The sequence below is a fragment of the Anomaloglossus baeobatrachus genome, chromosome 2 (assembly GCF_048569485.1).
Source record: "Anomaloglossus baeobatrachus isolate aAnoBae1 chromosome 2, aAnoBae1.hap1, whole genome shotgun sequence".
NCBI lineage: Eukaryota > Metazoa > Chordata > Amphibia > Anura > Aromobatidae > Anomaloglossus > Anomaloglossus baeobatrachus.
Window position 1 is genome coordinate 324,881,675 of NC_134354.1, and position 26,240 is coordinate 324,907,914.

General features: G+C 41.2%; 1 long non-coding RNA gene across 1 annotated transcript; it reads left to right on the forward strand.

The window, feature by feature from the left end:
* Window positions 1–13,941: 13,941 nt before the first annotated feature.
* Window positions 13,942–20,914, forward strand: LOC142291407 (uncharacterized). The gene is made up of 3 exons (XR_012750478.1): window positions 13,942–14,060; window positions 14,165–14,266; window positions 20,840–20,914. It is a non-coding gene; the product is annotated as an uncharacterized LOC142291407 (long non-coding RNA).
* The last annotated feature ends 5,326 nt before the right edge of the window (window positions 20,915–26,240 follow it).

A 26,240-nucleotide genomic window follows, 5' to 3' on the forward strand; every position in this document is an offset into this window, starting at 1 on the left:
GCTCCATTACAGTCAATGGCCCTGTCGGCGCATGCGTCCGAAACACGTTTTGCAGGGTGGGGGAGGGGCAGTTCGGACGGATGCCCTGACAGGACCACTGAACGTAAGGAAAAATAGTGTGAAAGGGGCCTTATTCCCTCAGCATCCAGTTTTCCCATCCCATGCTTGTATCTTTATCCCCATCCTTGTATATGTTTCCATCCTTGTATATGGCCCCATTCACTTTTTTTTCTGTACATATTTGTGCTAAAAATAGCATTATAGATTTATTCATTTTGCATATAAAAATGGTAGTTGTTTTTTTTAATGGTACACAAAACTTGTGTACCGTTAAAAAAACAACTACCATTTTTATATGCATATACCATATTTTTATATGCAGACCTCATCACTCTGTCGGGTAGCGGGATGACGCGCCGACTTCCTGCTCTACTCCACTGACCCAGTGACCCTCCAGCACACCTGGCTAATTTGCATGTGATGCCCTGAAACACGTCACCTGCAACTTAGCGATGTGTTGTAGGCGAAGTGACACTGCCGGGCACCTCTGCTGCGGCAGTGACTGGGGCCCAATAAAAGGGGGGGGCGGCTTGGGCCCGGGGTTTCATAAACCTCCTCTTCACAGGGCTCCATACACCAGTTAGTGTTGTAATGCCCTGATGGTAGCTCTGTGTATAAATACATGTGTGGTCAATACAAATAACTGGCACGCCATTTATTCCTTCCAAAATCAATACTAAGGACCAGGGGGTACTCATTACGGGTGTAAGGAAGGCGATTCCAGCTGCTAATTAGGAAAGGGTTCTTTATAGTTAGAGCAGTCAGACTATGGGATGCTGTAAGAGATAATGGTAGACACAAAACCAGCTTTTAAAAAAATAGCTGGATGATTTTGTCAGTACACACAACATTGTCAACATAGACTATGTAGCAACAAAATATATAATTGGTGGAGGAAGGTTGAACTAGATGGACCCAGGTCATTTTTTAAACCTAGATACAAAGGGTAGGGCTCTGCGTCACTGTGTAACAGGTGCTCAGGAGCAAAAATACTCCAAATAGGGCGGGAACTCCGGCACACCGTAACTCCCAAAAAAAGAATAGAGAAAAAGGTTTGGAAGAGTTGTTTTATTGATCAAAAACAAAAAATGGTCACAAATGCAGCATGAACCCGTCCAAAATTGTCGACGTTTCGGCCGATGGGCCTTCGTCAGACCGGACTTTTAACTGCGGATAAATAATACAAATGATCAATACAGTTCAAAAGATATCAGATAAATAATACATACATATACATTATAATAAAGGGAACAATTGTACAACATGTGAAATAGGTCCAAGGATAATAACACCAAGCAAAAATCGGAATTTGAGATATTTCAATTGAGTAAATATAGATCACATAGTTCATCGACTGGTGTGTACAATAAACCAGGGACTTAATGAGGAGGGGAAAGATTTATGGAAAAAATTCTACATGTACCAAGTGAAATTGGTGTAGTACCGGCTGCCCGACACTGGAAAGAGAAGAGGAAAAAAGGAAAGCTAAATTTAGAAAGAAAAAGAAGAGGAAAAGAAAGAGAAGAAAAAGGGGGGGATTGAGGGAGGGAGAAGGAGGAGGAGGAGAAAAAAGGAAAGAAAGGGGAAGAGACGAGACGGGATAAGTAAGAGATAATATTGAAGCATAAACATAGGTGAAAAGAAAGAAGTAAGTTCATATGACTCTTACCAATAAATGACCTTTGTGGTTAAAATTTGTCTTTGGGATGATAGGAGTACAATTCCCAGTAAGATCCTAATCATAATTGAAAGAGAACACATTGGGGTTTAACGCATAGTCTATTGTAAGACTATTATGTATAAAGGACTAAAAGAGAAATACTATGGGACAAAGGGTAATAAAAAGGGGGGGGAGAGGGGAGAGAGAGAGAAGGAATGATGGAGAGGGGGGGAGGGAAAATGGGGAAAAAAAGAAAAAAGGGGGTGAAAAAAGGGAAACAGGGGGCACAGATAAGAGAAAATAGAGGATACTAGAGGCAGAAGAAGAGACACCAACGGAGATAAAGAAAAGAGGAAGAGAGGGAAAAAGAAGGAGAAAAGGAGGGGAGGGCGGGAAGCAGGGGGAAAAAGAAATAACGTTACCTGATTGTTGAAATGTAGGAAAATGAAAATGATAACCCAAAGTTATCTCACTTCTGAATCCTGTATTTGAAGGTTACAAGGATGGCAAGAAAGTGACAACCATGTCAAAAATCAGGTCCTGTGGTATATAGGAGTAATGTGAATAATGGTATGGGACTAAACTGGAGGTCCACATAATGTGTTATATCACAGTGAACAAGGGAAGGAAGAAAGAATAAATGAATGTAAGTTTGTACCTGTAATTAGTTAGGGTTTGAGCCTGGGGTACTTAAGGGTATGATTTGAGTCAATAATTCAATGACGTTACTCAGGATATATGGTGTACCGGCCGGGCCGGAAGCAGGCTCAACCTTCTGTGTAGAAAAAAATTGTGTCATAAACACATTGTTCTATTATTTGGATCATGCCAAAATATCTCCACGAGTGTCTCGCAATATGTGTCTGGTTGTACTCATATGTCAAACGCCATAGTACAGTTCTGACCATGAAAAAAGGAATAAACAACATACCTATTGAGTTGTATTAATCAGCATAAGCACTGGTTATGAAAAGCTAATCAAATGCAGAAATTGTCATTCACCCTTCCGGCAGAGCCGGGTATAAGTATGGACCTATGTAAAAAACGCACATCGTATGTGAATTATTTGCATAATAAGAAAAATTCACAGAAGCAGTAACAAGAAGAGACAGAAAAGAGGTCGGTAGCCGGACTTACCAGAGAAAATTACGCTGTGTGCTTTGGGTGGGTGACTCCTACGAAGTGAGAGATAGCTCTGCAGGGCGGCATTATGTATGTGACTAACGAGCAAGTGTCGTGACGTCACTTCCGGTGGTTGAAACGCAGAAGTAAGGTAGTAGAACGCAAGCCACGCTGCCGTGATGCTTGGGACTCTGCCTCACTTCCGGTCTGGTGGAAAGGATGTCTCCAGTGAAGTGGCGTAAGTGAAAACTAAATGGGGCGGTTCAAAGTGATGTACAATCCTATGGGAAGTACAGAGTGCTCGGGGTTGTCTGGTAATTAACCCTTTAGTGATGCCGGGAGTTCAAGTCTGGCCAGTGGCTGCAGAAAATGCAGTGCAGTGCTCGTGGTGAAACATGTTAGCGTTTCTGCAAGAAAAGAGAGACTGTATTAGCTCCTAACATATGAGACAGTATGTAACATTTACAAAATTAATACTGAAAATAATGTAAATACATAAAGAACCAATTATATTAAGGAAAATAAATACAAATGGCATTGCAATAAATTAATCTAGGCAATAATCTATTAATTGGGGTTACCATTAGATCACCATCAATACCGTACAACACAGCCATCGGCCAAAATACAACATAAAATACCCTTTAATGCCTCATTTCGTATTTACGATTAAGGCCATTTGGTTCCAGTGTATTTAACATGTGAATCCATTTGGATTCCCTATCTAGGAGACGTTTAATGCGATTAGCACTCCTGCGGATGACATCAACGTGATCTATAACTTGGAATTTAAATTGTGAGATCCGGTGCCCGGCAGGTAGGAAATGTTGTGGTATGGGCAACAATGTGTTGCCACATCGAATATCGGATTTGTGATGACTAATGCGGTCCCGGATATGCTGGGTCGTTTCCCCAACATATCCGAGACAGCACGGGCACTTGATGACGTAAACTACAAACGTGCTGTCACACGTATAAAACCCTTTGATCTGGAAGGATTTACCAGTCCTGGGGTGTGTAAAAGTGTGGCCCTTTGTCACATTGGCGCACTGTGCGCAACCGAGGCAGGGAAAAGTACCCTTTCGTGGTGTATCAAGGAAAGTTTGACGTGGAACCACTACGGACGAGCCAATGTCAGCTCTGATTAATTGATTTTTTAGATTGGGGAATCTCTTATAACAAAATAAGGGTGGATTGACAAAAGGCCCAATCTGTGGATAAGCCGTATGTAGGAGAGGCCAATGTTTACTAATTATTTGCTTGCTAGAAACCACTGTATCGCCCTGATGCTGTCTTCATGTGAAATACTGGTATATAGACTATTGACGTCTAAGTTACCAGTTGGGAATCAACCGGAATATGGTGTAGATCATTTATGATCTCTAAAAAATGGGAAGTGTCCTTAATGTAAGATGAAATTAGAGGTATGAAAGGGGACAGAATATTTTCAGTAGTTTTAGCCAGGGGAGAGAGGATTGAATCAGTCGAGGCTACTATGGGTCTACCAGGGGGATGGGTAAGATTTTTATGTATTTTTGGGAGTGTATAAAACACCGGAGTAGTAGGATAGGGATTAATGAGAAAATCAGACAATTTCTGATCAATGGTACCTAGCCGTGAGTATTTCTGCAGCACTGATTTGATTAATGAAATAATTCGGGGTGTGGGATCTCTAGGTATTTGTTCATAGGTATTACTATCTGCTAGTTGTGTAAGGATCTCTGATGTATAATAACCACGGTCCAAGATAACCATGGCTCCCCAATTGTCTGCTGGTTTGATCACAATGTTTGGATTACTACTTAAACTCTTTAATGCTCTCGATTCTTCTATTGACAAATTATGTCTGAGTTGAAACTCACCCTTCTGGATTTGAACATTAAGCTTCTCTACATCACTCGTAACCATGGATACAAAGGTCTCGACCAGGTGATAATGCTTAGGTGGCATAAATGTACTAGGGAGCTTCAGGTCCAGCCCCTTCAGGGTTACATAGTTACATAGTTACTTAGGTTGAAAAAAGACCTAGGTCCATCTAGTTCAACCTTCCTCCACCAGTTCTACATTTAGTCACTAAGTCATTTATAACCAACAATGTTTTGTGTACTGAGGAAATCATCCAGCCCTTTTTTAAAAGCTGTTATAGTATCTGCCATTACTACCTCTTGTGGTAGGTCATTCTGCAGTCTGACCGCTCTAACTGTAAAGAACCCTTTCCTATTTAGGTGTCGGAATCGCTTTTCTTCCACTCGCAGTGAGTGCCCCCTGGTCCTTAGTACTGTCTTTGGAAGAAATAAGTCATGTGCCAGTCCTTTATATTGACCACACATGTATTTATACATATAAATGAGATCTCCTCTGAGACGTCTTTTTTCTAAGCTAAACATATCTAACTTTTTCAACCTGTCATCATATGGGAGGTCTTCCATTCCTTGTAGTAGTCTAGTTGCCCGCCTTTGAACTGACTCTAACTTCTGAATGTCCTTTTTAAAATGTGGAGCCCAAAACTGGATCCCGTATTCCAGATGTGGCCTTACAAGTGATTTATAGAGGGGTAACAATACGTTGGGATCACGGGATCTAATCTCTCTTTTTATACACCCCAAAATCTTGTTTGCTTTAGCAGCTGCTGCTTGACATTGAGTGCTGCTGCTCAGCTTATTTGTAATGAGAATACCCAAGTCCTTCTCCTGTTCTGTAGTCCCGAGTTTACTTCCATTTAATGTATACGCAGCTATAGGATTACTCCGTCCTAGGTGCATTACTTTACATTTATCAACATTAAATCTCATTTGCCAAGTATCTGCCCATTCTGACATCTTATCCAGATCTTTTTGTAATATTGTACTATCCAGGTCAGTTTTTAATATCCTACATAGTTTGGTGTCATCGGCAAAGACTGACACTGTACTATCAATCCCATCCACAAGGTCATTAATAAAGAGAGTAAAAAGAATCGGTCCAAGCACAGATCCCTGCGGCACCCCACTGCTGACTATAGCCCATTTAGAGAATGTACCATTTATGACTACTCTTTGTTTCCTATCTTTTAGCCAATTCCTTACCCAGTTGCATATTGTGTCCCCTAGTCCTTGCTTCTGGAGCTTTAGTATAAGGCTATTATGTGGTACAGTATCAAATGCCTTTGCAAAGTCCAAATAAATCACATCAGCTGCATTACCAATATCCAGGTTTGAACTTACCCCCTCATAGAACCCCAACAGGTTGGTTAGACACGACTTATCTTTCATGAATCCATGCTGTTTGTCAGTTATCATATTATTTTCTGCAATATATTTTTGCATGTCATCCCTTAAAATGCCCTCAAAAACTTTGCATACTACTGATGTCAGGCTTACTGGACGGTAGTTGCCTGGATCTACCCTCTTACCTTTCTTAAATATCGGTACCACATCAGCAATCCTCCAATCCTGAGGCACCAACCCTGTTACAAGTGAGTCTAAAAAGATGAGATACAGCGGTCTGTCGATTACGGAGCTCAATTCCCTCAATATTCGTGGATGAATGCCATCTGGCCCTGGGGATTTGTCAATGTTTAATTTACTCAGACGTAGGCGTACTTCATCTTGTGTTAAATTAATTATATCGGGTGGTGGACTTTGATTTTTCACTTGTTGAATGATCCCTGGTACAGTCAGTTCCTTGGTGAATACAGATGAGAAATGCCTATTTAATATCTCAGTCTTTTGTTTGTCCTCTATAACTAACTTGTTATTATATTTTAAGGGGCCGATACTATCCTTTGTTTTCCTTTTGGCATTAATGTATTTATAAAATATTTTGGGATTTATTTTAATGTCATTGGCGATTTTTGTTTCAGTAGCTAATTTTGCTTGTTTGATTTCTTTTTTACATTTCCTATTGATATCTTTATACTCCTGCAATGCTATTTCTGTATTCTCAGCCTTTAAGATTTTAAATGCCCTTTGTTTTTGTTTTATTATACTTTGTACAGTCTTATTTATCCATAGTGGTTTCTTTTTATTCCTGGACATTTTATTACCAGAGGGTATACGTTTTTTACAGGACTCTAGTAGTATATCCTTAAACTTACCCCATTTATGTTCGGTATCCCCAGTTACCATGACTTTGTCCCAATCTACACATTTAAGCTCTTCCCTTAATTTGTTGAAATCAGCTTTCCTAAAATTCCAGGTTTTAGCATTCCCCCTTTGAAATGTTCTATTGAATATTATGTTGAAGCTTACCATATTATGATCGCTGGTGCCCAAGTGCTCCCGGACCTGTAGATCTGAAATTGTATCCGGTCTATTTGACAGGACCAGATCTAGCAAATTATCTCCCCTGGTCGGTTCACCTACCATCTGAGAGAGGAAATGGTCTTGAATGGTAGATAAGAACTTACAGCTTTTAGCAGAACCAGAAGATTCTATGTCCCACTGAATGTCTGGATAGTTGAAATCCCCCATAATAAGAACCCGATTATTATTATTATTAGCTGCCTTTTCAATTTGTTCCAGCATTTCACCCTCTATTTGTTCAGGTATGTTAGGAGGCTTATAGCAAACTCCAATTAGCATTTTTCCATTATTCCCCTCCCCATGTACTTTTACCCATACTGACTCTACATTGTTGCTGTTCCCCTCAATGTCATCATACAACACAGGTTTTAGGTTAGATTTAATAAATATACACACCCCACCACCTTTTTGGCCTTTCCTGTCCTTCCTAAATGTACTATAACCCTGTATGTTTGTCACCCAGTCATGGCTTTCATCCAGCCAGGTTTCCGTAATGCCCACCACATCATAATCCATGGTTGACATAAGAGTCTCCAATTCATTCATTTTGTTTGCAAGACTTCTTGCATTTGCCAGTAGACATTTAATCCTATTAACACCTTTATTACTCCTAACCTCCCTACGTTCCATGTATGTCCCATCCCCCCCCTAATCCTTCATTGACCCCTACCGTCTCCCTGTCTTTATCTGCTCTATCTATCCCCTTATTTGTTCCACTACCCTCCCTCCCCCCCCGATCCTAGTTTAAAGGGTTAAGCAACCAGTATCATCCGGCGGAGAGATTGGCACATTCTTAGTTGCTTCAAAATGAACCTTTAACCAGAGGGATCTAAAAAGTGGTTACGTTCCTGTTCGACCAGGAAAGTGTCATATCGAGAGGTCGGACAAAAGGAAAGTCCTATTTGTAGGACTAGATGCTCGGTAGGCGACAGGTTGTAGGAGGATATGTTGTAAACAAGGTTGGTATTACCTGAGATCTGGTCATTATCCGTCCTTCCCTGTTGAGTGGATGTCTGTCTCTTTCCCCGCCTGGTCTTCTTGCGGGCGGTCTGCGGTGGTCTAAAAAAACGGGAGACTGACGTGGCACCATATACCCATTGTCTGAATCGCTGGTAGAAGCGTAGTAATTGTACCTGTAAGATCGTTGAGAATTGAAAGTATCTCCAGAGCGCCATCGGTAAACAGTACCCTTGGAGTAGTCCTCTTGAGCCCGAAAAAACTTATATATATTTTTGTTTTAAGATTTTTACGAAAATTGGCAATGAAGTCGTTGGTTTTGGTCTTCAGCTGGTTGAGGTCGGATGCTGATAAGGTTTGTTTCAATTGTTCTTCTGTAGACTTGATGTTGTCGGTGATCTGTTGTATCTCTTTTTGTAATAATTCGATTGTCAAGGTAATTATGTCCATTGAACATTTATTAATTATTGCCTCGAATTTGTCACAGAAAAGAGAGTTCTCAGCAAAAAGTGTGGGTCTCAGAGATACTCTAAGGCCCCGTGGTATTCTTTTAGTGCGGTGATATTCCGCTAAGGTTACTAGATGAAGTTCAAGGGCTGTTTGTCTCTGTAGTTCTTTTACGTAGTCTCTTTCCCGTAGTTCCTCAGATGGAATGGATAAAAATTTGCTTGATGATGTTACCTTGAACACGATATTGGATGTTTCCTCGTCATTATAGGAGAAGGTTGAAAAACTGGATTGTGACATCTAGTCAACAGTATTCAATATATAATTATATTAGTTGGAGAGGGTCAGGAGCAAGAGCCAAAAAATTAGTACAGATAGATACAAAGGGTAGGGCTCTGCGTCACTGTGTAACAGGTGCTCAGGAGAAAAAATACTCAAAATAAGGCGAGAACTCCAGCACACCGTAACCCCCCTTTTATTCCCCTTTGTCCCATAGTATTTCTCCTTAAGTCCTTTATACATAATAGTCTTACAATAGACTATACGTTAAACCCCAATGTGTTCTCTTTCAATTATGATTAGGATCTTACTTGCAAATTTTAACCACAAAGGTCATTTATTGGTAAGAGTCATATGAACTTACTTCTTTCTTTTCACCTATGTTTATGCTTCAATATTATCTCTTACTTATCCCATCTCGTCTCTTCCCCTTTCTTTCCTTTTTTCTCCTCCTCCTTCTTCGCCCTCCCTCTCCCTCAATCCCCCCCTTTTTCTTCTCTTTCTTTTCCTCTTCTTCTTCTTTCTAATTCTGAGGATAACTGTGGAAAAAAGGCGCAAAATAAGGTCTTACCCGGTATGACACGTGGGTGTAAGTGTGGGTTAGTACACTCACCTGAAGGGGTTGTGCAAGTCACAACCCCTATAAAGACATGTAGCAAATGTGGAAGGCAGTGGTCCCGCAGTGTAGATATATTCCAAGAGGTAGAGCAGAAAGCAGGTTTCAAAATCCGCGAGAGGCCACGGAGAATCCAGATGCTTGTTAGTAAATCCTTTCTTTATTTTTAACACAGGTCTATGCGTTTCGAGGACATATCCGTCCTCATCATCAGGACAAAGTACTTTGTCCTGATGATGAGGACGGATATGTCCTCGAAACGCGTAGACCTGTGTTAAAAATAAATAAAGAAAGGATTTACTAACAAGCATCTGGATTCTCTGTGGCCTGGCGTGGATTTTTAAACCTGCTTTCTGCTCTACCTCTTGGACTCTTTCTAATTTTAGCTTTCCTTTTTTCCTCTTTTCTTTCTCTCCTATTTCCAGTGTCGGGCAGCCGGTAATACACCAATTTCATTTGGTACACGTAGAATTATTTCCATAAATCTTTCCCCTCCTCATTAAGTCCCTGGTTTATTGTACACACCAGTTGATGAACTATGTGATCTATATTTACTCCATTGAAATATCTCAAATTTCGTTTTTTGCTTGGTGTTATTATCCTTGGACCTGTTTCACATGTTGTACAATTCTTCCCTTTATTATAATGTATATGTATGTATTATGTATCTGATATCTTTTGAACTGTATTGATCATTGTATTATTTATGCGCAGATAAAAGTCCGGTCTGACGAAGGCCCATCGGCCGAAACATTGACAATTTTGGACGGGTTCATGCTGCATTTGTGACCATTTTTTGTTTTTGATCAATAAAAAACTCTTCCAAACCTTTTTCTCTATTCTTTTTTTGGGGGTTACAGTGTGCCGGAGTTCCCGCCCTATTTTGAGTATTTTTTCTCCTGAGTACCTGTTACACAGTGACGCAGAGCCCTACCCTTTGTATCTATCTGTACAAATTTTTTGGCTCTTGCTCCTGACCCTCTCCAAGTAATATAATTATATATTGAATACTGTTGACTAGATGTCACAATCCAGTTTTTCAACCTTCTCCTATAATGACGAGGAAACATCCAATATCGTGTCCAAGGTAACATCATCAAGCAAATTTTTACCCATTCCACCTGAGGAACTACGGGGAAGAGACTACAAAAAAGAACTACAGAGACAAACAGCCCTTGAACTTCATCTAGTAACCTTAGCGGAATATCACCGCACTAAAAGAATACCATGGGGCCTTGGAGTATCTCTGAGACCCACACTTTTTGCTGAGAACTCTCTTTTCTGTGACAAATTCGAGGCAATAATTAATAAATGTTCAATGGACATAATTACCTTGACAAATCAAATTCTTACAAAAAGATACAACAGATCACCGATAACATCAAGTCTACAGAAGAACAATTGAAACAAACCTTATCAGCATCCGACCTCAACTAGCTAAAGACCAAAACCAACGACCTCATTGCCAATTTTCATAAAAATCTTGAAACAAAAAAACAATACGTTTTTTCGTGATCAGGAGGACTACTCCAAGGGTACTGTTTACTGATGGCGCTCTGGAGATACTTTCAATTCTCAACGATCTTACAGGAATAATTACTACGCTTCTACCAGCGATTCAGACAACGAGTATGGGGTGCCACGTCAGTCCCCGTTTTTTTAGACCACCACAGACCGCCCGCAAGAAGACCAGGCTGGGGAAGAGACAGACATCCACTCAACAGGGAAGGACGGATAATGACCAGATCTCGGGTAATACCAACCTTGTTTACAACATATCCTCCTACAACCTGTCGCCTACCGAGCATCTAGTCCTACAAAAAGGACTTTCCTTTTGTCCAACCTCTCGATATGATACCTTCCTAGTCGAACAGGAACTTAACCACTTTTTAGATCCCTCTGGTTAAAGGTTCATTTTGATGCAACTAAGAATGTGCCAATCTCTCCGCCGAATGATACTGCTTGCTTAACCCTGAAGGGGCTGGACCTGAAGCTCCCTAGTACATTTATGCCACCTAAGCATTATCACCCGGTCGAGACCTTTGTATCCATGGTTATGAATGATGTAGAGAAGCTTAATGTTCAAATCCAGAAGGGTGAGTTTCAACTCAGACATAATTTGTCAATAGAAGAATCGAGAGCATTAAAGAGTTTAAGTAGTAATCCAAACATTGTGATCAAACCAGCAGACAAAGGGGGAGCCATGGTTATTTTGGACCGTGGTTAATATATATCAGAGATCCTTACACAACTAGCAGATAGTAATACCTATGAACCAATACCTAGAGATCCCACACCCCGAATTATTTCATTAATCAAATCAGTGCTGCAGAAATACTCACGGCTAGGTACCATTGATCAGAAATTGTCTGATTTTCTCATTAATCCCTATCCTACTACTCCGGTCTTTTATACACTCCCAAAATTACATAAAAATCTTACCCATCCCCCTGGTAGACCCATAGTAGCCTCGACTGATTCAATCCTCTCTCCCCTGGCTAAAACTACTGAAAAAATTCTGTCCCCTTTCATACCTCTAATTTCATCTTACATTAAGGACACTTCCCATTTTTTAGAGATCATAAATGATCTACACCATATTCCGGTTGATTCCCATCTGGTAACCTTAGACGTCAATAGTCTATATGCCAGTATTTCACATAAAGACGGCATCAGGGCGATACAGTGATTTCTAAATGAATGCACTACTCTCTCTGGCGACATACAGGATTTTTGCATAGACCTCCTCCACATCATCTTGGAGGAAAACTTCTTTTTGTTTCAGGATCAATTTTTCCAACAGCAGAGGGGGACCGCCATGGGATCTAACATGGCGCGCCCTTATGCAAACATCTTCATGGTATCCTTTGAGGAATGCTTTGTTCATTCCCATCCTCTTATCACCAAGCACGCCTTAATATGGCGGAGATATATAGAGGATATCTTTTTAGTATGTATTGGACCCCTTGACTCCCTATTAGTTTTTTTTCTCTGACCTCAACAAGTTTGTGCCAGGCCTCACCTTTACTATCCATCACAACACAAAGGAAATTAATTTCCTTGACTGCATGGTGATTAAGGATGATGAGGGTCTACTTCTTACAGACATCTTTGTAAAACCAACGGACAGGAATAGTCTCCTTCATTTTTCCAGCTGTCTTCCTAAGCATTTGAAAAAGGCCCTTCCTATTTCACAACACACAGGGGTAGACAGATTGGTCACGAAACCCGAAGTTAGGGAAATGAGGCATCACGAGATGAGCACTAAGTTTCAACAGAGGGGATACCCTCGACATGCTGCGGACAATAAACAATCCTCCACACACCCGACTAATACCTCCTTAGATAGGATTCTTTGTATAACCACTTACCACCCCTTTCAACCACTACTAAAGCAAATAATTAGTAAACATTGGCCTCTCCTACATACGGCTTATTCACAGATTGGGCCTTTTGTCAATCCACCCTTATTTTGTTATAGGAGATCCCCCAATCTAAAAAATCAATTAATCAGAGCTGACATTGGCTCGTCCGTAGTGGTTCCACGTCAAACTTTCCTTGATACACCACGAAAGGGTACTTTTCCCTGCCTCGGTTGCGCACAGTGCGCCAATGTGACAAAGGGCTACACTTTTACACACCCCAGGACTGGTAAATCCTTCCAGATCAAAGGGTTTTATACGTGTGACAGCACGTTTGTAGTTTACCTCATCAAGTGCCCGTGCGGTCTCGGATATGTTGGGGAAACAACCCAGCATATCCGGGACCGCATTAGTCGTCACAAATCCAATATTCGATGTGGCAACACATTGTTGCCCATACCACAACATTTCTTATCTGCCGGGCACCGGATCTCACAACTTAAATTCCAAGTTATAGATCATGTTGATGTCATCCGCAGGAGTGCTAATCGCATTAAACGTCTCCTAGATAGGGAATCCAAATGGATTCACATGTTAAATACACTGGAACCAAATAGCCTTAATCGTAAATACGAAATGGGACATTAAAGGGTATTTTATGTTGGATTTTGGCCAATGGCTGTGTTGTACGGTATTGATGGTGATCTAATGGTAACCCCATTTAATAGATTATTGCCTAGATTAATTTATTGCAATGCCATTTGTATATATTTTCTTTAATATAATTGGTTCTTTATGTATTTCCTTTATTTTCAGTGTTAATTTTGTAAATGTTACATACTGTCTCATATGTTAGGAGCTAATACAGTCTCTCTTATCTTGCAGAAATGCGAACGTTTCACCACGAGCACTGTACTGCATTTTCTGCAGCCACTGGCCAGACTTGAACTCCCGACATCACTAAAGGGTTAACTACCAGACAACCCCGAGCACTCTGTACCTCCCATAGGATTGTACGTCACTTTGAACCGCCCCATTTAGTTTTCACTTACGTCACTTCACTGGAGACATCCTTTCCACTAGACCGGAAGTGAGGCAGAGTCCCAAGCATCACGGCAGCGTGGCGTGCGTTCCACTACCTTACTTCCGCGTGTCAACCACCGGAATTGACGCTACGACAATTGCTCATAGTCACATACATAATGCCGTCCTGCAGAGCTATCTCTCACTTCATAGGAGTCACCCACCCAAAGCACACGGCGTAATTTTCTCTGGTAAGTTCGGCTACCGGCCTCTTTTCTGTCTCTTCTTGTTACTGCTTCTCTGAATTTCCCTTATTATGCAGATAATTCACATACGATGTGCGTTTTTTACATAGGTCCATACTTATACTCGGCTCTGCCGGAAGGGTGAATGACCATTTCTGCATTTGATTTGCTTTTCATAACAAGCGCTTATGCTGATTAATAAAACCTGATAGGTATGTTGCTTATTTCTTTTTTCATGGTCAGAACTGTACTATGGCGTTTGACATATGAGTACGACCAGACACATATTGCGAGACACTCGTGGAGGTATTTTGGCATAATCTAAATATTAGAACAATGTGTTTGACACAATTTTTTTGTACACAGAAGGTTGAGCCTGCTTCCGGCCCGGCCGGTACACCATATATCCTATCCAATGAGTAACGTCATTGAATTATTGACTCAAATCATACCTTTAGGTAGCCCAGGCTCAAACCCTAACTAATTACAGGTACAAACTTACATTCATTTATTCTTTCTTCCTTCCCTTGTTCACTGTGATATAACACATTATGTGGACCTCCAGTTTAGTCCCATACCATTATTCACATTACTCCTATATACCACAGAACCTAATTTTTGACATGGTTGTCACTTTCTTGCTATCCTTGTAACCTTCAAATACAGGATTCAGAAGTGAGATAACTTTGTTGAAATGTAGGAAAATGAAAATGATAACCCAATCAGGTAACGTTATTTCTTTTTCCCCCTTCTTCCCGCCCTCCCCTCCTTTTCTCCTTCTTTTTCCCTCTCTTCCTCTTTTCTTTATCTCCGTTGGTGTCTCTTCTTCTGCCTCTAGTATCCTCTATTTCTCTTATCTGTGCCCCCTGTTTCCCTTTTTCCACCCCCATTTTCCTTTTTTTCCCCTTTTCCCTCCACCCCTCTGTTACGTCACCACCGGAGTCTGCTCCAGCGACGTCTGCTCCGATCGCCAGGCGACGCCGTGTTCCTGCCATGGATGGTGCTGGTGATGGGAGATAAGTCGATGCCAGCAGCACCGATGGGCGCAGGCTCCGATCATCCACTAGGCTGGGTTATCTTGGGATCTGCAGTACCGCTGGCTGACTGTGGGTGGCATGTGTCTTCCAGCTGAAGTTGCCAGCGTTCAGCTACAGCCAATGGGAAGACACCACACCCTTCTTATTCCCCCTCCTGTCACATGACCACTGTCAGAGATAGTTCTGATTTTCCTGGCTCCTGTTACGTCCTATTCTGTTTGGTTATTCCTGTGTGCTGACTTCTGCGTGTTTTCTGACTACCCTCCTGCCTACTGTTTTTGTACCTCACTGCCCGATCCGGCTTTGACCTGTGCTACGTTTGCTGACTACATCATTGCGTGCCGATTCTGTCCCTGTTCCGCAATTCCTGGTTTGACCCTGCCTGACTACTACTCTCATCGGACTGCATTCATCCACAGGTAGTGATCACCAGGGCCCTGTGTAATTCCAAATCCCTGTATAGGGGTTAAAGGGTTTCAGGGTTCTGGGGGGTCCTGCTTGGTGAGTGGCTTCCCTCTAGCCTCCCCATTACAGCCCATCTGAGTCTGTGGATCCAGGCAGCCGTTACATTATCTCTGGCCCATCTAACAAGGAGAGAAGGAAAAAAAAATGGATTCCCTCCATGCTGTGCTAAGTCAGGTGCACACCCTTTCTGGCCTTGTACATGGACTTACACAGCAAGTGCAGGATCTCAGGTCTGCTCAGTTTCAAGCCCTAACAGCACCTACCTCATCGTGTCCAGAGTCCTGTCGACTGCAAGGGTGCAGATCACTTTGTGGAGTCAAACATGGAATGCCTGGATCAGAGAGGCAATCCTTTCCAAGGCAGCAGCACCACCTGAGCGGGCCCCAGGATACCCACTCAGGTGCCCAGGTACTCCCTGCAGACCGTATGAGGTTAATGATACCTGTCTCATTGTCTCACCAGGGAAAATCTGTATGGCTGCAGGCTTTTGTTGATTGTGGCTCTGCTGCTAATTTTATAGACACTATTGTAGCAAAAGAGCTCGGTTTGACTTTGCTAAGGTTAAATGTACCTATTACAATATCTGCTATCGATAGTACACCTCTCACGCAGGGTGTGGTTAATTTTGTAACTCCAGAGATCTCCATGCTTGTTGGTGCTCTGCATGTAGAATCTGTGTCATTTTTTGTTCTTGAGAATCTGATGTCAGCAGTGGTATTGGGCATGCCATGGCTGCGCAACATAACCCGGTCATAGACTGGCACCAGGGTGAGATTGTGCGCTGGAGCCCTGAGTGTCAGGAGACGTGCATGTCTTTATCTGTGAACCTGACTAGAGCTGAACCTATCTTCATACCTCATGCATTCAGTGATTTTGCTGATGTCTTTTCTGTATCTGAATCTGAAGAATTACCTCCGCACAGAGATTATGACTGCCCCATAGATTTGGTCCCCAATTCCCAACTCCCCAAGGGTAAAATGTATAATCTTTCTGGTCCGAAGCGTCAGGCCATGAAAGATTATATAGCAGACAGTCTGCAGAGAGGGTTTATCAGACCATCCAGGTCACCAGTCGGCGCTGGATTCTTTTTCGTTGATAAAAAAGATGATGGCTTCAGACCTTGTATTGACTACCGTGAACTTAATGCTATTACTGTAAAGAATCAGTACCCTCTGCCACTCATCCCCGATCTGTTTAACCAGCTCATAGGAGCCCAGTGGTTCACCAAGCTGGATCTTAGGGGAGCATATAACCTAATCCGCATCAGAGAAGGAGATGAGTGGAAAACAGCATTTAATACTCCAGAGGGACACTATGAGTACCTGGTAATGCCTTTTGGATTAAGTAATGCGCCTGCTGTGTTTCAGAACTTTGTTAATGACATTTTCAGAGATATTTGTGGTCAATATGTGGTGGTCTATCTGGATGACATCCTGATTTATTCTCCTGATGCTACATCACATGTCCAACATGTACGCCCTGTACTCCAGAGACTCAGGGAGAACTCCCTATTTGCTAAATATGAGAAATGTGTTTTTTTTGAGGCAGAGGTTAATTTCCTGGGTTATATATTGTCTGCAGAAGGCTTCCGCACAGATCCCTCTAAGCTTCAACCGATTAAGGAGTGGGTACAACCCAAGTCTCTGAAAGCTTTGCAACGTTTCCTTGGGTTTGCTAATTATTACCGCAAATTTATTAGAGATTTTTCCAAAATTGCCAAACCCCTCACCGATTTGACTAAAAAGGGGGCTGATGTGGTTAATTGGAAGCCAGAGGCTCCTCAGACCCGATTCTGGTTCAGCCTGACCTTATGTGTCCGTTTATTGTGGAAGTTGATGCATCCGAGGTTGGAGTGGGAGCGGTGCTATCACAAGGTACTCCGTCTCTCACTCAGCTTCGTCCTTGTGCCTTCTTTTCCCGCAAGTTTTCTCCCACAGAGAGAAATTATGACATTGTAATCGTGAGCTGTTGGCAATTAAATGGGCCTTCGAGGAATGACGCCACTTCCTCGAAGGCGCCAAACATAAGGTCACAGTCATCACAGACCATAAGAACCTCACTTATCTGGAATCTGCTAAGAGACTCAATCCTAGGCAAGCTAGGTGGGCATTGTTCTTTTCCAGATTTGATTTTGTGGTAACATTCTGGCCCGGTACCAAGAACACAAAAGCTGATGCACTTTCCCATAGCTTCTGTCCCTCTCAGTCTGAAAACTCTGAACCAGTGCATATTTTAGCTAAAGGCATTATTATGTCATCTGTTTCCTTAGATTTGATAGAAGAGGTTCATAATACCCAAGACCAAGCTCCTGAAACCACTCCTGTCCATAAACTGTTTGTTGCCCCCTCACTTCGCCTACGGGTACTCCAGGAATCCCACAATTCTGTGCTGGCAGGTCACCCTGGTATTGGCAATACCCTCCGATTAGTAACCAGGAATTTTCGGTGGACAACCGTAGCGAAAGATTGTAAGGAATATGTACTGGCTTGTGAAACTTGTGCTCGAGCCAAGGCACCCCGTACCCGCCCTGCCGGATTTCTCCAGTCCCTACCTACTCCAGTAAGCCCTTGGACACATCTCTCCATGGACTTCATCACTGATCTTCCACCCTCAGAAGGGAAGACCTGTATCTGGGTAGTAGTGGATAGATTCAGCAAACAGTGTTATTTTGTTCCTCTGTCCGGATTACCCAATTCTGAAACCCTTAGCATGTTGTTTATTTGGCATATTGTGCGGTTACACGGGGTTCCGGTAAATATTGTTTCTGACCGAGGAACACAGTTCATCTCGAAATTCTGGAGGGCGTTTTGTAAAAAGATCAATATAGAGCTATCTTTTTCATCTGCCTAACACCTAGAGACCAATGGTCAGACCGAACGTTCCAATCAAACCCTTGAACAATATCTCCAGTGTTATGTGTCTGACCATCAGTCTGACTGGGTGGAATATCTGCCGCTAGCTGAGTTCGCTATCAATAATCAGTATCAGGAATCCATCAAGACTACCCCCTTTTTCTGCAATGTAGAGTTGCATCCACGTTTTGGTTCTTTTTCTTCCGCTGTGGTGGATACTTCTGAGGCTGAATCAACTGTGGACAAATTGAAGGCTATCTGGTCTGAGGTGAAAGAGAACCTGAAGAAGGCAAAGGTTGGTCAAGCCTCCTCTGCTAACCCTGCCTTGGAGTTGGGGACAAGGTATAGTTATCAACACGGAATATTAAACTCAAGGTCCCTTCTGCTAAGCTGGGTCCGAGATTTATTGGACCTTACGAGATAATCGAGGTAATTAATCCCACAGCTTTCTGCCTGCAACTCCCCCCATCCTTTAAGATTTCGAATGTGTTCCATAAGTCCCTCCTCCAGTTATATCGTGTCCCCGTTGACCCGGTCAGTGCCCGCCCTCCTCCTGTTTTGGTTGAAGGTAACTTGGTGTATGAGGTACAGAGAATACTTGATTCCCGTATTGTCAGAGGGGCGGTACAGTATTTGGTGCATTGGAGGGGGTTACGGCCCTGAGGAGAGGTCATGGGTCCCTGCGAGCAATATTCATGCTAAAGGTCTGGTCCGGCAGTTTCACCTCCAATTTCCTGGGAGGCCGGGTTTTGAGGGTACGGAGGCCCCTCGTGGAGGGGGGGGGTATGGTTACGTCACCACCGGAGTCTGCTCCAGCGACTTCTGCTTCGATCGCCAGGCGACGACGTGTTCCTGCCGTGGATGGTGCTGGTAATGGGAGAGGAGTCGATGCCAGCAGCACCGGTGGGTGCAGGCTCCGATCATCCACTGGGCTGGGTTATCTTTGGATCTGCAGTACCACTGGCTGACTGTGGGTGGCATGTGTCTTCCAGCTGAAGTTGCCAGCGTTCAGCTACAGCCAATGGGAAGACACCACACACTTCTTATTCCCCCTCCTGTCACATGACCACTGCCAGAGATAGTTCTGATTTTCCTGGCTCCTGTCCTATTCTGTTTGGTTATTCCTGTGTGCTGACTTCTGCGTGTTTTCTGACTACCCTCCTGCCTACTGTTTTTGTACCTCGCTGCCCCGTCCGGATTTGACCTCTGCTACGTTTGCTGACTACGTCATTGCCTGCCGATTCTGTCCCTGTTCCGCAATTCCTGGTTTGACCCTGCCTGACTACTACTCTCATCGGACTGCATCCATCCACAGGTAGTGATCACCAGGGCCCTGTGTAATTCCAAATCCCTGGATAGGGGTTAGAGGGTTTCAGGGTTCTGGGGGTCCTGCTTGGTGAGTGGCTTCCCTCTAGCCTCCCCATTACAGCCCATCTGAGTCTGTGGATCCAGGCAGGCGTTACACCCTCTCCATCATTCCTTCTCTCTCTCTCCCCTCTCCCCCCCTTTTATTCCCCTTTGTCCCATAGTATTTCTCGTTTAGTCCTTTATACATAATAGTCTTACAATAAAGAAAAAAACAAAAAGCCAGCACTAAATGTGCACTTCAGCACTAAAAATTCCAAACTGTACTTATTATACAAATTTTGAGATTTTTGGCAAAAAATTGCAATTTCCTGAGCTACTCCGCCACGTCACGGCAAATCTCATTTGGGGCAGTCCTACACTAAAATATTTTTATAAAATGTGCCATACGGCCTCACATATGAATAGTAGAACTGCTCTTAGCAGCACTCACCTGGTCTATTTCAATCCCGTACCCATATTTACATTGCAATTTTTAGCCAAAAATCTCAAAATTTTTATAATAAGTACAGTTTGGAATTTTTAGTGCTGAAGTGCACATTTAGTGCTGGCTTTTTGTTTTTTTCTTCATTGAATTGGTCGGTGGCTGACCCCCACCTTGCTATGCACCCCAATTTGGGATGTATTCCACCTGTCTAGATTTTGGCGGTTGGTGACTGTTCACATTCAGTCATCAGGCCCTGTCCACAGGCTATTTACTTCATGCAGCATTTGCTTGAACCTGTCCCACCCACAGCCATGACTCAGTCATGGGTACGGGATTGAAATAGACCAGGTGAGTGCTGCTAAGAGCAGTTCTACTATTCATATGTGAGGCCGTATGGCACATTTTATAAAAATATTTTATTGTAGGACTGCCCCAAATGAGATTTGCCGTGACGTGGCGGGGTAGCTCAAGAAATTGCAATTTTTTTTGCAAAAATCTCAAATTTTTTATAATAAGTACAGTTTGGAATTTTTAGTGCTGAAGTGCACATTTAGTGCTGGCTTTTTGTTTATTCTTCATAATTGTCTTACAATAGACTATACGTTAAACCCCAATGTGTTCTCTTTCAATTATGATTAGGATCTTACTGGGAATTGTACTCCTATCATCTCAAAGACAAATTTTAACCACAAAGGTCATTTATTGGTAAGAGTCATATGAACTTACTTCTTTCTTTTCACCTATGTTTATGCTTCAATATTATCTCTTACTTATCCCATCTCGTCTCTTCCCCTATCTTTCCTTTTTTCTCCTCCTCCTTCTTCTACCTCCCTCAATCCCTCCCTTTTTCTTCTCTTTCTTTTCCTCTTATTTTTCTTTCTAATTTTAGCTTTCCTTTTTTCCTCTTTTTTTCTCTTCTCTTTCCAGTGTTGGGCAGCCGATACTACACCAATTTCACTTGGTACACGTAGAATTTTTTCCATAAATCTTTCCCCTCCTCATTAAGTCCCTGGTTTATTGTACACACCAGTCGATGAACTATGTGATCTATATTTTCTCCATTGAAATATCTCAAATTTCATTTTTTGCTTGGTGTTATTATCCTTGGACCTGTTTCATATGTTGTACAATTATTCCCTTTATTATAATGTATATGTATGTATTATGTATCTAATATCTTTTGAACTGTATTGATTATTGTATTATTTATGCGCAGATAAAAGTCCGGTCTGACGAAGGCCCATCGGTCGAAACGTCGACAATTTTGGACGAGTTCATGCTGCATTTGTGACCATTTTTTGTTTTCGATCAATAAAAAACTCTTCCAAACCTTTTTCTCTATTCTTTTTTTGGGGGTTACGGTGTGCCGGAGTTCCCACCCTATTTTTTTTAAACCTATGTAACTAAGTGTGGAAACATTTAATATGAAATAATATAGTCAGCACATCTGCAGAGAAGTGGGGTGCAATTCCAAAACACAGGCATGTCTCCTGCGCTGACGGCAGCTGCTGTTGGACGGTAGAGGTAAGAAATTCCATGTAAATTAATATTGCATCACTCTTTACTTATGGAGAGGACAATTACAATAATAACATTTAACAGCTTTCTAGGAATTTGATACTGATGACCTATCCTAAGAATACTTCAAACTTCTCACAGGAAGATTGGATTGTTTTACGTGTTTTTAACCAATTCTTAATTTTGGCTTACAAACACAAATTCAAAATACTGACCAAAATTGTGACAAAAATACCAATAATTTGAGCATTACCTCTATCTTTACATCCAAGCTTTACCGAATTGTGAAGCAAAAAACTGTGCAAGTAGCACAATATTTATAAGGCATTCCAAGTGCCAAGCTGATCGGAGGGAAGGAAGGTTGTCATCCTAACAAACTTTAACCATTCAGTTTAATGCCAGCAGTCTCACGATCATCAGTGAGTGAGTATAATGAGTAACAATGTAGGATATACAGTAATCAATAATTAATTATAAACATATCATTGTCGTGCAATAGATAAACATTCAAAGTACATTAGATGCTTATAGAAACCTGAAACATATGTGTGTTTTCACCTCATTCTATCAGGCATCTGTTTTATTGACCGGCAAAGGGAAAGGTTAAACAAATGAAATCCGTGTATACATAAAATACAGCTCAATTGTAAAAAGTATACAGCTTTAGTATTCTTCACAAGTCCTTGTCCTGGAAAATGCTTAATACTGGGCTAAATAAATCCCAAAAGGTCTTCACAATCCCTCCTATCAAGGTGAATAATCTTGACTTTTGGGTTTCAGGTTTCTACATTATTTTAGACAAACAACTTAATACATTCAGATTCTTTGTGCCAGACAATTGTTTCTAATATACCTATTCAAATAAGCTGCCATTGAAAATATTGTCCATTCAGTATAGGCCGAAGTTGATCTGTATTATTATTACTGTTATTTCTTTATAGAGCACCATTGATTCTATGGTGCTGTACATGAGAATTATTTAAACCTAATAACGATGACACCGGTCAAGACAAAAAAAAAATCATCAGCAAACGTAATATGTCTGTTTTATGGAGTTTGATGTGCTGATTCTAAAAATAAGCTTAGTTTTGCTCTATCACAAAGTTTCTGAGATAGAAGTATTTTTCTTATTATTATGTTATTTCTGCATTTTCAGTGTATGCTGGGCCCCTCATGCGATTTGCTCAAGCTGTTCAAATGGTCTTTGTGAGTGGTTGAATGTGAGGAGAGCGGCTATATAATTTGCTGTTCCCATGATTTGGAGAGAACCCAAAAATCATAGTGATGACTGCAATTTTTGTTTTGTCAAACTGAAGGGCTTTTCTACAAAGAACAAACATAAGATTAATTACCCTGAACTTGAATCTGCCATTAGGCCAGTTCCACATGATGGTACCTTGCAGTTCCTGTACCACTGTTGTCTGGATTGGATGAAAATTAAGTAGAATATAAAGACTATGGAGCTGAAGCTACTGGTGAAGACATGGAAATCTCAAGTCAAGATAGGTATGTTGGAGCAGCTGAGCAGCCAGAATGCTTTACTCAACATAAAGTAAATGATCTCATCAGAGACCTTTCATTTACAAAAGATAAAGGTGAACTTCTTGCATCTAGGTTTAAACAGAAGAATCTTCTTCATGATGATGTCAAAGTGTGTTATTACCAAAACAGATTTAACAATTTAACACCATTTTTCAGTTGATGGATCAATGGTGTACTGTAACAATGTGAATGGACTCTTTGAAGAACTGAATCAAGAGTATTTAGTTGCAGATTGGCGATTGTTTATTGACTCATCCCAGAGAAAGCAAAGTTGCTTCAGAATGGAAAGATGAAACCATCAATCCCTATTGCTCACTCATGTCATCTAAAAGAAAGTTATGAAAATCTGCTTTGGATGCCTCACAATACAAACTCATATTCCTCACCCACAAAGCTCTCCACAGCTCTGCACCACCATATATCTCATCCCTCATCTCTGTCTATCATCCTACCTGCCCCCTTCGTTCCGCAAATGATCTTAGACTAACATCCTCCATAATACGAGCCTCACACCTCCGTCTCCAAGACTTTTCTCGTGCCGCGCCAGTTTTCTGGAATGCACTACCCCAAAGAATGCAACTTATATCCAGCCCCCAAGTTTTTAAGCGTACATTAAAAACACATCTCTTCAGACAAGCTTATCATAATAACTTACTAACCTAACTCTCCCCCGTCCCACCTTCTAAATGCTACTCGTAACCTTCTCTCTCCTATTTCTGTCCTCACATCCTACATACAACCAATAGCACGTAAAGGCACCCAAAAGGTTACTGTCTAAAGACCAGATCATTCATCCTTATATGTAACCAAGAAACTAGCGTAACAATGGCCAGCCAAATCTACAAGTGTGCTTCACCTTTTGTGTCCCTCTTTTTCCCCATAGACTGTAAGCTTTCGAGCAGGGCCCTCATTCCTTCTGTAGATGTTGAATTATGTACTATTTTGGTTTGTTTTTGTCTATACAACCCCTCACCGGATTGTAAAGTGCTGCGGAATATGTTGGCGCTATATAAATAAACTTTATTATTATTATTAATAATATAAGCATCATCAATGGAATATCTGTGGAAATTTGAAAGTGATTGGTCTGCTAATGGGAATGCAAGGAGGTTTCACAATATATTGTTGGTTCTTGTGTTTATGGGACAGTAGAAATACAGTAGAGCATTATGTTTGTTGTGACTGGGGACAGAGAAATATCTATGCTGCAGGTAGAGACAATGTTCAGCATAATCCTATAGTTGCTCCAACAAAAATCTCTTACTCCACCAAATATAAAGTTGGGATTGATTAAAAACTTTGTGAAAGCCAAAGACAAATTCATAAGGGTTTCAGTACACTTCACAGAAATTCTCCAGCATTTCACGAGGAAAACTGAAGGAAGGGGTATTTGTTGGTCCTAAGATCAGAGAGCTTATGAGAGATGATGTGTTTGAAGGAACTCTAAATGATAAGGATCTTGGAAAAGCTTCAAGTGGATCTGTGAAAACTTCTTAGGAAAAAATGAATCTCCAGAATATGATGATCTTGGATGTCGCATGTCTCTGAAAATGCACTTTTTGTATTCACATTTAGACTTGTTCCTCCCAAATCTTGGGGATGTAAGAGATGAACAAGGTGAGCGGTTTCACAAGGACATTAAAGTAATGGAACACCGCTACCTGGGTTTTTGGAATCACTCAATGATGGCAGATTACTGATGGATTTTATATAGGGACAACCCTGAAAAATCGTATCAATGACAGTCTAATGTCAAGCACTTTTAATTTCTGCTCATATTTTGGTTTCTATTTTGCATGTGAAATAATTTTGGTTCAATACAAACTGCTTTGTAAGGTGAAGCATTTTTTTCTGATATGTAGATTACTGTTTTCTTAAAGTCGACAGTATATTTCCTATACCTTATAATAATGATGCTGCTCTATGGAAACTATACGTGTTACAGAAAAACTATATACATTTTTGAAATCAGGACAAAAAGATGATTCAGAAAAGTACAACGTTACCAGCTATGATTACAAAATAATATTTTTTTGTAGACCTGTGAAGTGTAAGCATTGATCTTGTCTTTAAAAATAACGTTAAACAAACCCACTTTGAGTATTTCATTTGTAATAGTAGCTAAGTAAGAAAGTATAAATAGCTGACTCTAGTGTGATATAAAGAAGATTAAGCTCATTATACTATATATAGAGAGATCAATAAAGCCTGAAATGCAGATTACAGCCATCTTCCACATTTGCTGTTGCTTGAATAGCTGCTAGGAAGCCAAATTGCTAACGCAATTGTTTCCAGTACTAAAAAAACCCCCTCATCTTTATAGTTCCTGTTAGTAGGTATAAGAATTCCTACAAGAGGAGAAGTTCCATTTTTCGAGGGGAGACATCACTTGCACTGTACTCGTCCTCTTACAAGAATTCCTACAATGCAAGCCAGTATGATATATTATTTTTTAATTTCCATCAACTATCATGGGAGTCATGTAAATACCACAAAGAGAATGCCATTTGTATTCCTAGTTTGATTTCTTCTAATGCTCTAGCAAATATAAATCCTGACTAGGTCATAAAAATTAAGGGGTTGTGTGGTGAAAACAAGTGATAACTTGTTGATCAGTGAGTGTCCAACCGCTGGAATCCGGACCAATCAGCAGACCAGGGGAAACTTCATCCCTGTTAGGCCAGGGTCACACGGCTGTATTTTTTGCCATTTGAGAAAACGGTCAGATTATGATAATAAGACTCTGATCCGAGTTTGGTCAGAGTGGGATCCATTTTTCTCCGATGTAGAGAAGAATAAAAAAAGTTTCTCCATTATGTCAGTCTGTAACAATCAAACATCCAAGTGCAGTCCCAATTTATTCTCACACCCATAGACATGAATGGCAGACTAACATCCGATTTACGGAGGAAAAGCTAGCATGCTGTGAGTTTCTTCCCACACAGATTTTGTCGGTGGAAAAAAAAAAATTGGACATGAG